Source organism: Botryllus schlosseri, chromosome 3 (genome assembly GCF_051294905.1).
Source record: "Botryllus schlosseri isolate E-star chromosome 3, Bs_hap1, whole genome shotgun sequence".
NCBI lineage: Eukaryota > Metazoa > Chordata > Ascidiacea > Stolidobranchia > Styelidae > Botryllus > Botryllus schlosseri.
In genome coordinates, this window is record NC_137238.1 from 756,448 (window position 1) to 771,967 (window position 15,520).

At 40.0% G+C, this 15,520-nt stretch overlaps 2 long non-coding RNA genes across 2 annotated transcripts in view; one reads left to right on the top strand and one right to left on the bottom strand.

The window, feature by feature from the left end:
* Positions 1–15,520, top strand: part of LOC145435518 (uncharacterized) — a 446,234-nt gene that overhangs the window by 145,256 nt on the left and 285,458 nt on the right. The window lies entirely within an intron of this gene.
* Positions 11,187–12,203, bottom strand: LOC145435130 (uncharacterized). Its single transcript, XR_013913715.1, has 5 exons — positions 11,954–12,203; positions 11,815–11,889; positions 11,614–11,652; positions 11,483–11,547; positions 11,187–11,335 (listed from the first exon to the last, which is right to left on the bottom strand). It is a non-coding gene; the product is annotated as an uncharacterized LOC145435130 (long non-coding RNA).

Sequence of the window (15,520 nt, forward strand, 5' to 3'; positions counted from 1 at the left end):
TTTCATGATGATTTAAACTTTTCGCCCCCATCCTACGAGCAAGAAATTTGACTGCGGGGTCTACTGATGATATTATTCAAGCTTCTTGATGGTCGGCCTTACTCCCTTTTTGTAGTTTTGTTGAATACAAGCGGCATACTTTGAAAAAGTAACGGTGCGTTGTCACATTCGGTGTTGAAGTAGATGTCAAGTCCTTGGTAGGGTTTTTATTCTGTTATGGCGACCTATATATACGTAATGTAAGAGATCTGGATATCGTTTTGCGGAAACTGCCAATATATGCTTGTTTCATTTTTTGAAGCGACTTTTTAACGGATTCATCCTGTCGGTGGAAATGTGTCTTGTTTCGAATTTCCCGATCTTATTGGCCGCTTTTATCATGAACAGGGCTGGGCACAATGATTCGAGTACTCGAATCAGAATCGAGTATTAATTTTAATGATTCGAGTCGAGTAGTAAAGGACGATTTTTTTGAGTACTGAAATTGTACTCTTCTCGCCACTGAATGTTAATTTATCAACGAGAATTATAGTTTCGATACTAATTTTCACTGTAGAAGCCTCGGAACCTTGATTGGCTGTATCGTAGCATACGAAACATATGGTACAAATCTACGAAGGTTACTGGATGTAGCACATTTCCGAAGTCATGGTTATCCCACAACATCATCACCAAGTGCAATGAAGTCGGTATGGTCGAAAAAAATACCAAAGTATCCATTCATGAGACGGATAACAGGCATTAAATTATTTGTGGTGACATAAGAGTAGATATTTGAACTTTGACGTATTATATTAAGTCATGGCGTCATAATGGGTGATACTAGATTACTGGACTCGACTCGAAGCATATTACGTGATTCAAAATCGAATCACTCCGGTACTCGATTTTGCCCAGCCCTAATCATGAATTATCGAAAATTTTCGCGCCTAGCGCTGGCTCACTAGACAGTACGACTAATTTTGTGACAAAAGCGAACAATGTGATGGGGGAGGGGGCGGGTTACCACCTTATCGGAGCCAAAGACCCAATTTTTTTGAGCGGGCTGACGAAGTGCTGTTTTATTCCTGCCAACGGGTGTACGCCCGATAATATTGACCGGTTCAATCATGAATTATATAAATTTTTCGCGCATCGCGCGTCCAGGCGGGAATATCTGACTCACTAAACGGACACCCAATGTAGATGACAAGTAGCGGCAAAGATCGGATTGCCAGAGGGGGGTCTGGGGGGCGAAGCCCCCCAGAAGTTTGGTTTATCACCGAATGGGGGGCCCTAGACCAACGTTTTGGGGGGGCCTGACGAAGTGCTGTTACGGCCCTGGTAATTAGTTGATTATACTGACGCATTGGCGATCAATACTTCGATGGGTCAATGTCATGTGAGTATAGTTTGGTGGCGACGTTGACACGTCTGACACGTTTCCTATTCACCGCTGCGTACATTGTTTTAAACTTGCTCGTAAGGAAAGTAGTCCAGTTTCGAATTCTTTCGAGTCGTCGTCCACATCACAGAAACTGGCTCTGTTATCCTTCATTGTACTATCCGTATGTCTATGGCTGGGCATAATGACTCCAGTACCCGAAACCATGACCGTATGATGGCGAGTGGGACCTTCGTTATTGACAATGGTTCCTATTATTAGTTGTGGATGTGCAACTGTGCATATCCGGCGGTATCGTCGAACTGTAAAGCGAGGAAGCAAGTTACGTTAGATGATATCACATCAACCCTTACGGTTACGTTCGATGATATCACATCAACCCTTACGGGTGCGTGCCAGTGATGAGCATCGCAGCAGAGTCGTAGTGTATTCGCAGCGGAGTTTTGCCGATTTTGTGACTGTCGGAGTTAACTACAAATATTTTTTCGGACTACTACAAATATTTTTTCGGACATCTTCGAAGTGTTGCAACTTTTGTCCCCGATATATTTGGATATTTCTGACCAGAAGACGCTACTGATTACAAACCAAAACACAGACAGTTGACACCATGTAAAGTTGTAATATGACGGGTAACATGCTAAAATGTAATATGACGGGTAACATGCTAAAATGAGTGCCAAGTGCATAGAAATCTGTCGTGCAATTGGAGACTGGAGAGTCGACAATGCTATGAGGCCAACCATATTATCACATATATTCAGTAAAACACATTACCAAGTGTACCATGCTTGACTAGGGTTACCATACGTCCTCTTTTGAAGATGATTTGTCCTCTTTTTTGACTTTTTTTAAAGTGTCCTCGGAGGAAGCCCTTTTGTCCTCTTTTTTGAAAATTTAGGTCAGAATTAGAGCAAATTGCGAGTGATATGCCGTAAATTAGCACAGAAGTGACGCTCCGGCGGGTATTTCGGAGTGAAAAACGGTGACTTTAGCTGAGCGGAAAGATGACCTTTTTTTTAGTCAACCGATCATAATTTTTTTAGTCAACCGATCATAAAGAGGGAAAAATTCACCGGTTTTTGAGAATTCTTCTCCGGTTATGCAAGTCTCAGATTTCTGAAAAAGTGTCCTCTTTTTGGATTTCCAAAATATGGTAAGCCTATGCTTGACACTCTAATGATATGGTCAACATGGTATTACGAAGTCGATTGGTTGACATGACAACGTTCCACAGATCACTACATTTTGCGACATTTTGACGCAAAAGCGTCCTTCATCCTGGATCCCTAGGATTTGCAGATACCCTAATTTCGCACGAAGATCCAATGTTTTGGAGTGGGGATCGCCGACTCCTCAATCAGGATATATTGGAATTCGCATATTAAGTGAAAATCCATGATGTTTTTAGTCAGCTTTCTGGCCTACACCACGAGGGTTGGAAACAGTCCGGTTCAGGAGCCGGAGCATGATTTCATTGGTTTTGTACCTGGCCGGACTGGATCCGGATTCTGAATTTGCAGTGACTGTCGGCTTTTAGCCGGATTTTTTGGCTGCAATATGATTAATTAGCATTATTATGGCAGGATTTTTTCGGATTCCGAACTGGACATTCATCAGCCGGATTTTTTTGGATTCTGAATTTCCAGTTGCCAGCCGGATCCGGATGGATTCGGATCCCGAAATTTAGGAATCCGCCTATCTCTGGCCTACACCCGTTACGTTACTATAGCGTTTGAGATATGTGCGCCAATCACATTTAGTAGTCCGTAAGTATATAACTGTATCTGGTACACGACAGACTAATAAACTGATACGGTATTGATAGCGTGTATTATGGTTAGTACAACCATAGTCATCTATGACATGATCAACCAACTCAATCCCAATTCACTTCAATATGTTGGGTATTCATACAGCTTGGTAAAATTGTTCCATCAATGGATATACATAAGAATCTGTCAAGTGTATATGCCATATTGATGTTGAAATAACCAGGAGCTGTCCGGATGACACTCGATAGGAGTCCTTGTCAGCCACTCGTGAATACCCTCGCATAAGTTGTACAGTAACATTGTTCTTTCAAATCGATTATGACTACTTACAAAATTCTGTATTCAAGATTAATGTGAATCTATATTCAAGATGAATGTGAATCAATCGATCATTCAGGTTGATCAATATTTTCATCGTTTCAAAATATCACAAGACTGCGATGCAATGAAAAGATGGGAATGTGTCGAAACAACTTGGAGTATTTTTAAAGATAAGACACCCACCTTAGCCTAGGCGAAGTAAATAAGAGGCATGCACACTGAATGAAAAGTAATGAAGAGAATATAAGACGCAAGCGACAAAATGAGGTGACATGTGGCGCAGGGCGAGGTCGATGTTAGGTCGTGGTCGATGTTAGGTCGTGGTCCGGTAATACTGAATATTGGCTATACTTTCATTATAGATAGAAATTGCACAAAAAGACTTCTATACATTCCTACATTATCGACTGAGTTTTTGATCTAAGGGACGGAGGTTGACAAGATACTGCGCACCGATAGATAGTCGTCAGCTTCATACACAGTAGGTTTACACAGTAGGTTTGGGTTTAGAGGCTGATCCCTTTAGTCCTATCGAGAGGTGGGTTAGTGGTCATAGAAAGTTGGGAACCCCTACTCTAGATGCTATCGTCATCATTAAACACTACCCTGTATTGATAGATCAAAAGTGATCAGAGTTGGCATAAGCTGGTCGGATATTCGATATATATAGCAATTACTATAGAATTTATGATGCAATTCAAACATGTAGCCTACACTCTGAATTTTTTTCCGTTGGTGACAACAGCAAAGAGAACGTTGCATGTCCAAGAACAAAGCACCTGAAAAGGCGTTCCGTGTTATCGCTTGGCGTTGTCAATACTGTGTTGTCTGATATAGGCGTTCTCTGCGATATCACCCATGGAATGGGCACGAGAAACTACTATTACATAATCTGGCCTACACGAATGCTACCTCTCTGCAGCTCTTGATTACTAAATCTGGTGTACTCGGCCCACAACCTGTTGCTTGTAACGCAGCATAAAAATCATTAGTTCACAATGATATATCATCATATTAAAAGTCAATTCAATCATCAGTGATAAAACAAAACCATCATTCACATGTAAAAAGCAATGCACTGCACAATGAAACAATCAAGACCGCTGCTAGTGCAAATAAATAATCATGGGCACAGTGATAAATCATTTGTTTTGTTTTGAGACAATATGAGCACGCGACATACTTAGTTTGAGTTTCAGCATACGACTTTATACACCGAAAACACTTCTGAGATGAACCCGTAAATATAGCCTGACCCTCGGCTACCCCCTATGTACCGCACAACCAGTGTACCGCATAATTTAACCCGTATCGTGAAGTGTCACGCAATAAAGTCGCATGATTATGTCCAAGGAGCTATTGGAATATATTGACAAAATATTGTAAAGGAAAACAAGACCTGTGTGCCAATACAAAGGTAAAGTATGAACACGGTTTAACCAAGTCAAATTAGTAAGCCTATTACGCCCTTACAGTATGTGCTCAAAATTGTATAATAAATGGTTCAATTTTTCACTCCCATGTGGCAGGCACTATTAAGTCGCATGCTATGACAAGTGTTGACGAAGCTGATGGGATGATGTATATTAACGAAATACTGCAAAATAACCAACACCGTGTGCCGAGATAGAAGCAAAGGATGAACAACTTGAAAAATAATAATCTCAAGTCAAAGCCCTTACAAAATGTGTTTAAATTTCCCTTATTCGATTTTTCAGAGATATATTGGGTGTTTTTGTCGCCGACAACAACCCTCTCAATAAATGCCAGGAATTGAAATTTCTTCGGGTATGACATATCCCAGGCATATAATAGCATGCCATCATATCGATTAGAATATCGAACACCGGTGCGCCGTCGTTACCACACGGGACGGATTCCCCAACAGCTAGAATTCAGCCTTGAATTGACCCATCCTGGTGTCTTGCGACAGCTAGATACGGAGGATCATGCTTCTGACTCTAGTAGTACTTACATACGAATTTTTGCAATCGCTTCGAAAAGAATCTGAAGTCATCACGTAAGGACATCCATGAAATTCACCTGTAAATCGGGTTAGCCTTTCCTGCCTAAACATATTCGGGTTAGCCTTTCCTGCCTAAACATATTCCAATCAGATAATAATGGAAGTAGAAATTATGTATTTATTATGTACCTGTTGGACTAGCAAAGCTGTTGAACCACTTTTTTGTCGGCGCTTAATTAATTCTGGTGTCTGTAAGTTCCGACTGTAGTTTCAGCAGCTTGGTGAGTTCATCCTTGTCACCTTCAGTGGACTGATGATATGGAATGATAAAATAGTTATTACTAATGCTGAAGCTGACTAAATTTGCAAGTCCAAATTTACCTAAAATATTACATCCAATATATCTATCATATTTTGATAACTGCTTTTCATGTCTTCGAAGGTTGTTGGCGCAATTATGTTCTTGAACTCTGCTCTGATCTGAGATGAAGAAAATCATCACAAAACACTCATAGAAATGGCTAATAACATTGTGCCAGGAGCGGCCAACCTTTTAACGACCGCATTTCGATTTCCTTGGGAGCTCACGGCTGCATTTTAGTGCATAATTATAATGAACTATCTTGACACCAAATACCCACGTTGAACCTTCCATGGTATATTTACAGTGAGGACTAGCCATGTCGTCATTACGTCTTACTCGACGGACCGAAATCGTGCAGTTATGAATAGTGGGATTAATGTTGTAGTTTCCGATATTACTATCAAATATGTAAGCAGATATGGTAGGCCGTACGGCCTACCGCAATCTATTACCCAAGAAATGTAGAGGCCTGGCAAAATGCGACGCTGAGAATGTTAGCAATATTTTGTGCTCATATAAAAGCAGGGTTGTAATGACTCAAATCACGATTTTCTGATGACTCGACTTGACTCGCATGACTCGAGACTCAGGCGGCCAAGACCTACATTTCATTGTACTTTCGACGAATAGTAAAGTAACCACACTATTGGGATTACGTCTATTGGTATTGGTACTTGAAATGCGACCAGAAACTGCTAAAAGTTAGAAGAATTAACATATTATAATAAATGCGAACCATTCGATATCGCCAAGTCATATTATAATAAATGCGAACCATTCGATATCGCCAAGTAGAGTTATAAAGAGTGGGTTAACAAGACTTTAACTGGAAACTGAGCAGTCAATACAATGACTCAGAGTTGATCCTCTGCTCGCTGACTTGGACTCGATTGACTTGTGACTCGGAGCCTTGTGACTTGGTTAAAACCCTGCATAAAAGACTAAAATCCATGAATGAGTTTGCAATTACAGAGGAAAACAGGTAAACTTTCATTCGTGCATGTCACCATTATCTCTATAGCAGACTTGGTGAACTAAATAGTTCTAATGGTTCTTGGATTATCCACCGATCACGGATAATCCCCGGATTATCAAAGAAAAACTCAAATAACTCAGCTTCTACTGGTTTGAATTGAGTCAGATTTGTTTTGCATCGTATTTGAAGACAGCGCTACAATTTCATGGGGTTGACAGAAAAATTTGGAAAAATTTATTTTTGCATTTATGGGTATTTTTGGGTAAAATTTTGCAACTCTACGAAATCAGTGATTATTGGTTGGAATGAAACAAAATTTGGTGTGCGTCGATTTTCAAGGCACCCTAACGATTTAATCACGGAGCCCGCAAGATTCGGGAAAGAAAGTTATTTTTGAACACCCCTATTGTTCAACTATTTTTCAGGAGAACCTTCGGTATTCTCTGTGCTGAAATGAGGTCTCACCTCATTAAAAAAGAAACAAATTTTAAGTTGCCACAAATTTTAAGTTGCCAATATCTCCGGAATGCAGTGGCCATTGCTCTCTCGAGATTGTCCTCTGGGACGACGTATCGTGAAATCGCAGTCACGTTTGGATCGGGGCAATCCAGCGTCTTCGAAGTGAGAACCATATATTCAATGTCTATTCTATTTGACAGCCATATCTGTTGGAAAACAGATAACCATGGATGTTTGTCGGTATATCTCGGTTTTCATGATGTGCAAGTACGTAAGGATGCCCGAGAATATCCACCTAGCTTCCCAAGCCTTTTCCCTTGCTTATCGTCTCCCGAATTGCGTTGGCGCCATAGATGGGTGTCATATTCCGATTTTGAAATTTGGTGATGTCCGAAGGAAAATCAGTGGGCTTTGTTGATGCAAACTTTTCTACTGAGTGCAAGCTGGGTACATATATTCTTGGTGGGTTTGTTTTTCAATAAGGTTGCGGACTGGGATTACAATATGAATTACAATATTTGATTATTTTCCAGTATTTTACCTGCGCACTGTCAAAGGAGAAATCTCGCTCCCCATTGCGTGGTATCCTACAACTGTCACTCATGGGGGGGGGTCTGGCTTTAAAATTTTGGCACTTACTCCGTGAATGTGAGATAAAGGGCATTCAAGTTCATGCCGTTATTGCATGTCTACAAATAGACAATTTTTCAAAGTTCTGGCTGGAAGCAAAGAAATTCCTCTAAACTGCTCCTTCTCCGCCCCCAATCCATATGGTCGTGATAGACCTATACTTATCTTTTCCGATCCACCTCATCATTATTTTATTATTTCTTATCTTGCAGACCGTGGAAATCAAGTGGAACAAAATACATGAACAAAGATGGGAATGACATACTATAGACGCATATTTTAAAACTCTACGAAAATGAAAAATACAGCCTCATGCTCAGACGGACCAGGCTCACAGAAGCCCATATTCGATTGAATCCATATTCCAAAGTACATTTTCCATTTCAGTCTACAGTTGAATATTATCACAAGCCTTACAATTGACATGTAGATGAAAGTGAACTTGGCGAGGCATATTCTAAGCTGGGAAGTGGGGAAAAATTTATCAACGATGGATGGAGCAAAGGGTACCTCTGACTTCATTCTCCTTATAAACAGGTGCAATAGTATTTTCTCCAATTTATTTATGTGAGTAAAACCAAAATTGTTATATTGTCTTACAGTTGGTTTGAAGTGATTAACTGCGGAGTGAGGAATCCTGTACGCAGTATGGAGGATCACATGATCAACTTCCTCAAGGATTTTGTCCAGAATCTGATGTTATGGAAGGTAGACTTCAAATGCTTGCCATGTAAACTAATTAGAGTGATAAATCCTTATTTGGAAGGCTGAAGTAGGTGAATTGGGGGAGCAAAAACGCATTCTTCCCCGAGCAACCCTGGAGGGATTGATTTTTACATCTCGAAATTTTGTTTGTCTCTGTGAAGGCTTGCTTCGTGAACTGGATTATGTTTGCCTGCGAACTTTCTCGCAAGACATTTTGGAAGTTTTCCTAGTATTTAGGAACTGGCTAGTTCTGATACCGTATCTAGGAACTGGCTAGTTCTGATACCGTATCATCTTTTTCAGATAAACTTGGGTAGGCACTCACAAAATCCTGATCTGAAGGCCGTAGCTTACGGAGTGCAGCAGATCACCCAGCGAATAATTATAAAAAAGGTGAAAGGTGGAAACACCACTTTCGGTACAAAAAACGCTTGGCATGAAGAAGTCTGCAATGAGCCAATACTGAAACGTAGTAAATTCAAAGGTCTGCTAAGTCCAGGTGTGAGGAAAGTTATTTAGCAGACTACTTATGCAATTTCCTATTTTCAGAATAATGTTACTGGTACATGATGGTCATTTTCTCCCGCTGCCACCTCAAATGTCCAAGCAGAGAAGCTGCTGCTGTTTATATCAGTTTTGCATCATATCAATTTGTTTGACTACTCATTTAGAGTGTTCTACTGTGCGAGCGATACAACAAAATATTCAACTCTCTATATTCATAAGAATTAATCCGACCTTGATCTGTATTTCAAACACGTAACAAAAAGCGACTCTAAAATTTGATTGACTTGATTTGTGACTCGTGACGATTGCCCCTGATGAGTCTTGGCCCAAAATCGTTGGGTTTTTACTTAAACATGAATAGAAAAGTGGCCTGTAACGGAGTAAAAAGCTGTGTTGTTATAATCACTACTTCCATTTTTAATAAACTAATTATTCTGTCTTTGCATGTTTTCTGTGTCTATTGCAGCCTACTACAATTCACTGTATATTTGAGAGATATTATGAATCACAATATCATATGCAGGTTCGTCATGATACTCATTTTATTGCCATCATAATACAGAATAAAGGATGAGCAATGAAAGCTGATATAAATCAAAACGCCAACAATTTACCTCAAGCTAAAAATTCTTGTAAAATTCTTTGCACTAGCAGCCCTTGGTTTGTAGTTTCAAATTACCTCTCAACGCTTTGGTCAACAGGCATTTACTTCCGATTCTTTCGAATAACTTCTTAGCAAACCCTCTTCCAAGAACTTTGATAACGGTATTCACAATATGTGTGAGGATTTCCTCCAATAAATCGTAATCCAAGTCCTGGTTGGAAAGATAGATATTTTCAGCAATTTTGAAAAAGTACTGATCTTGCCTAATAGTCTCAGCAAACACAGATATGTTGATATTTGTTGGGGACCTGCTAAATTCCGAAGCTAATTTAATATCTTCAGATGGACAATGTAGTGAACCCGTTTTTTTATCTTCAGATGGACAATGTAGTGAACCCGTTTTTTTCAATTTATGCAATCGAAGAGTTCGGTCTTGGTTTTACAGACAAGACTTTCGTAATTTCATTGATTCCAAATTTTTCCACTGCTTTTTTCCATGAATAGCCACCCAAGTATTCCAGCGTATCCCCTTCAAACCCAGGCATTTCGCCAATTTTTAATACATCCTTAACTGGCTCGGGTTTAGCGATCCTCTCAATTATTCGAAGCACATAGGATGGGTCTGATACCTCCGGTAAGAAAAAATCTGAAGCACGGATGCAAAACTTGCTGTACTGTGACACCAAATTTTCTTTATTCTTCTTTTTATTGTATTCTTTTATCCACACTGAAACATTGTCCAGTCCAAAAGATGAGAGTTTACTCTCTGTGATATCGTTCAGTAGCATATTGACAGCCTCATCAGTAATAACAAGACTCGCTTCATTCGCAACAACAGCCGGTGATTATTCAATGTCATCATCGATGGCTAGCAATTCCTGGATAATTTCAGGTGAAAGCCATTCAATCTCATTAATGGCCATTTTGGGCTGTGTGTCCCAATCTGCAACAGTTGACATTCAAACACAGTGATTCAATAACGAAATACCTGCCTTAATCATCAAGCGACGACCTTAAAATTTTGCACGGTCTTAGATGACATCATAAAGTCATACCATGCAAAATCCTGTCACCAATCTCGACATAGAACACCTTCGAAATCAACAAAGATTAATACCGGCTTTTGCCCTTGATCACTGCAGCAGGCTGATCGACAATAACATACTAGACTTTGATAACGAAATAACTGCCTTAATCATTAAGCGACGACCTTGAAACTTTACACGGTCTTAGATGACATCATAAAGTTATACCATGCGAAATCCTGTCACCAATCATGATATAGAACACCTTCGAAATCAACAAAGACTAATACCGGCTTTTGCCTTGAATCACTGCTGCAGTGCAGACGGATCGACAATAACAATCCATCAAATGTATCAGGGTGTGACGGTGACGTCATTTTCCGAGTGTCCACACCACCTTTGAGTACACGCTGATTGCATGCAGCGTCTTTCGAGGTTGTTGAACTAAATGATATGTAGGCACAGTACCAAGAAATACCTCAATATGATGCGATCTGCAGATTGCCTAGGTGTAACAAGTAAGTGTCATAAATATCTATTTGAAAAGCAGCTGAAACATCTGCAAGTCGTGCTGACGATCACGCTGTCTCTCTTCTCGCTCTTTTTCCATCTATTCTCTCTAAAAATTTCTGAATGTCACTACTTGACTTCTCAAATCGCATTGGAATGCACTTTATTCTATTATTGACTTTGTCAGTTATACAAGAACACTCTGTATCGACTATTAGCTTCATGTTGTAAGACTGTCCGTCCATAATTCATTTACCTGAAACTGAATCAAGCGGTCAATTCTTTTGTCGGCCCTACTTTGGCTCTCTTCCAATAAGTTACCTTAAATGGAATATGATCAAATAAAATATTATTCGCACATCGATTTCGATCGAAGTCTATACTCACGCATTTCAGACAGATCACTAGCTCTTCTCTTCATAGGCCCTGTAATACAGTTGTTACATGATAATATTTATTCATATCTGCACAGTTGGCCTACGAATATAAACTTCAAACTAAAAATTCCATTTTGAAATTCAAGACAGAGCTTTTAACAATTATAATCAAATTCTGTGGTATCATACTACAAGATATATGGAAACCCACCTCCCAAACTAGTATCTGAAACTCGCTTCGAACTGCTAGAGCTTTCAAAAGAGGAGTCTGCAATAGAGCATGGGTCTGAAAAGCATTAGCATAATCATAATTACTGGTATGGTAAACCATATTTTATCGAATAATTAACCTTCCATGGACTGCACTAGTTGCGGGCTTGTCAGCTCTTTATCGCATAAGGTCATATCCAGTGTCTCATACACTCCTGACAAGGCAGGGGTCATATGAATCTCTCCACCCCCTGTCCTTTTCTGATCATCTTTATACTTTCTATATACTCTCTCAGTAGCTTTTGCATGCGCTTGTAGCACGCGTCCCAGTCTCTACCAGGAAAAATGATTGCACTATTGCTGTAGGCATCCCTGTTTTTACTGCTCTTTTTACTATCTTTTCGTGGTATAAAGCCCACTGCTCAACTAATACAACTGTCTCCTCCGCCGTCCAAGTATATCCCATCGACTGAACACTGGTAATATTGGTGTGTATATAGTTGGATAACTTATGTGGATCTCCTGCTTTGAAAACTGGTGTCACACGTGCTACTTTAAGACAATCAAGAAAGATCCCAAATTCGAAACATTTGTTGATCAATACAGTGAGGGTTGGCGCCGTTATGAATATGGTTTCCTTGAAAATATCCACAGGAACACCATCAGGTCCTGTTGCTGGGTCTCTTTTTAAATTGTGCACAATTGTGATGATCTCATTCTCTGTTGTTGGTTCAATGAAAATTGAGTTAGGTTGTGGCCTACCTGGATAGTTCTTGTAGGTTCTAGATAAAACATGTTTGTCTGCAAGATATTTTCCAATGTTCGCAAAGTATTGATTATACTCTTTGCATATATGTCTTTCTCAGCAGTAAAAATGACATTGTCATTACTGATTTTCGACGGAAAATGGCAACGCTGAATACAAATCAGTCAACACATGTATGACCTATAATAGGAAACACCATACTTCATTGCATGGAGCAAGATTCCCTCGCAAGGAAGTGTAGTGTGGATGCAGCGCATTACTAGTAGCCTACCACAGAAACCTTACCGTAAAGGACCTGGTCCTCTCAAAATATTATAAAAGTAATGTTTTGACCCCCTGGAATTATTCAAGATGTGTTTCCTGACAAATTTGGCGTAGTTTGAAGGGTTTCTGTGCATATCAACAGAGGTTATTTCTGTGTTCGCGTGTTTCGTTTATAAAATAGTCCTCCACTTTCGAACTATTTGGGCTCGGCATGTTAGCCACGCTCAAACGTAACAATGGGTGTCATTCTTCAGTGATTTTCTGTGCTCAATACCTGTCTGTTTATTTCCTTCGGCCTCATGTCCTTAGCAAGATGTGTGTAGTGCAGAATTTGTCAGGCTTAAATTGGTTGCATAGAGACCTTTATTTAGATAGTAAATGATTGAATATTTGTATGTTTCTGCAATATATTCGAGTGTAGCGATATTTGGTGTACCATTAAACTTGGTGCTTATTTATGTAAGACTACGGCCATCAACAATAAACGGTTACCCTGGAGGGATGCATAGTGCCGAGTGATTGATGCGTATACTAGCACACCAACGCCAATACTCCACAGCCATGACATGATGTGACGTAACAAAGAAAATTTAGTGCTTGCTTTAAAATCAATCATACATGGTAGGGCAGAATGAATGGAATAATGATCGGGATATGATGGCATTGTATAATGGCAACTTAACCATTTGATTTTAGAGATGGACTTTAGTACCAGTTGAATATAGGGATGACTTGAGTAAACAGCACATTTACTAAGGCGAACTGGTCAGTGGGCAACCACATTTCATGAGATACCATGAGTTGAACAAATATTCATCCTTCATGTTGTAATTGGTAGCACCAGTATGTCATAATTACTGTGGTCGATCAATTGGGCCTATCTGCTACAATGCCACGGGTACATGGGATCAGAAAAGGAAGTTGGCTCAGGTCGAGAAAGATAATGACAAGGCGAATTTTGGACTGCTTCACAAATATTTGCAGCCGTCTCAAGAATGTTCTGAATAAATTCAAAGTGAAGCACAACTTCAGGAGGATGTTTGTAACCAATAACTTTGCAAGAGAAGCTACTAGTAATAGTAAATAGAAAAATCTCAACAATTTATTGTGCAGCACAACAGTTCATTGTACAGGATAATCATTAGGTACCAAAACCCAGTCAAAGTACAGTGATTTTGCGGTATGTTTGCCTGTTGTTGGGGAAACTGAATGCCATAGACAGCCTGCTGACAACTGCGACAATAATGAAAAGGCGCCAGCTGCTAGAGACGACTCATTGCTTCACTCACCGAGCACCTCACAACAGCCTTGCTGTGGTATTACCCCTGAAGAACTAGTAAGGAATGCTTTGTCTGACGGAACTGGTATTACGCAGATTGAATCTCAAGGCAGTTGTAGTGCTCAGTAACAACCCAGATTTGAGTTTGAAGCAGATCAATCATCCACTGATGTTCGCACTAATACCGAAAAGGTAGTCTGAAAATTCGATGATATTGGAGTGTGGCCATCTAATCTAGACTAAGTATGTCAGAGAAAAATGAAGTTGTTGTCAGGGGCCAGTTCAAGAGGAATTGAGCTGTTTTGTGTTTTCTGTAACCAAAGACAGAAAGTTCTCTGACTCATTTTCAAAGAAAGCTGAAAATGATAAACTGCAGAAATGTACTTGGTTAGTATATTCAAACTCGAAGGATGTAGTGTATTATTGCTTTTTCTGCAAATTAGTCTCTTCGGGTAAAAGTAGTTTGGTCAGTGATGGTTGCAGGGACTGGAAGCATATGAGTAAAATCTTGTGTGAACATGAAGCATCTAAGGAACATTTTGAAGCGGTGCATTCGTATTCTGAAAATCGTGCCGCTCTGACAAACCCAACCGATTTGCAGAAGAATGCACAACGCAGGCACAGTGAGCTTGTTGAATACTGGAGGTCTATTCTGAAACGTTTGCTTGCAATCATCCAGTACTTAGCAAGAAATCACTGTGCGTTACGAGGTACTGCTTGACACGAACGGCTAGGGGATCCACATCAAGGTCAATTTCTTGGCCTTGTTGAACTTCTAGCCAAGTTTGATCCAGTTCTTGCAGAGCATACTCAAACAAAGTAAAGAATCAACAGATACCCGATGATTATTTTCGGATACCCGATGATTATTTAGGTAAAAATGAGTTGATTTCCTGGGTGGGAAAAATATTATTGGTCAAATAACTTCTGATCTTCATAGATGTTCATACTTCAGTGTCATTCTTGATTGTACTCCTGATTGCAGCCATGACAAACAAATGACGCTTGTAGTTCGATATGTGGATACTAAGGGGATGTTTCTGTAAGAGAGCATTTCACTGGATTTCTTAATGTTGAAGAAACTACCTCGTTGGGTCTCACTGGGTCTCCCTAAGGGCCCGTTCTAGCTGATGTTTTCGAAATGATTTCAAAACCAGTCTCGAAAACACGACCGTTCGAAGTGAACGTGGTTTCGGTAGTGGTTTCAAAATTACCCAATCGTTCGTAGTGGGTCTCGCTCGACTACGGAGAGCGTTCGTAGTGGCACGAAGTGCGAAATTATTTTCGTGCTAGCAGGCTTCTACGAACGTGTGTTTTCGTGCTTGTTGCTGACGCGAAACTACCTGTGCTGACGCGAAACTACCTGTTTCAGGTGGCAGGAGCGCGTCTACATTCGTA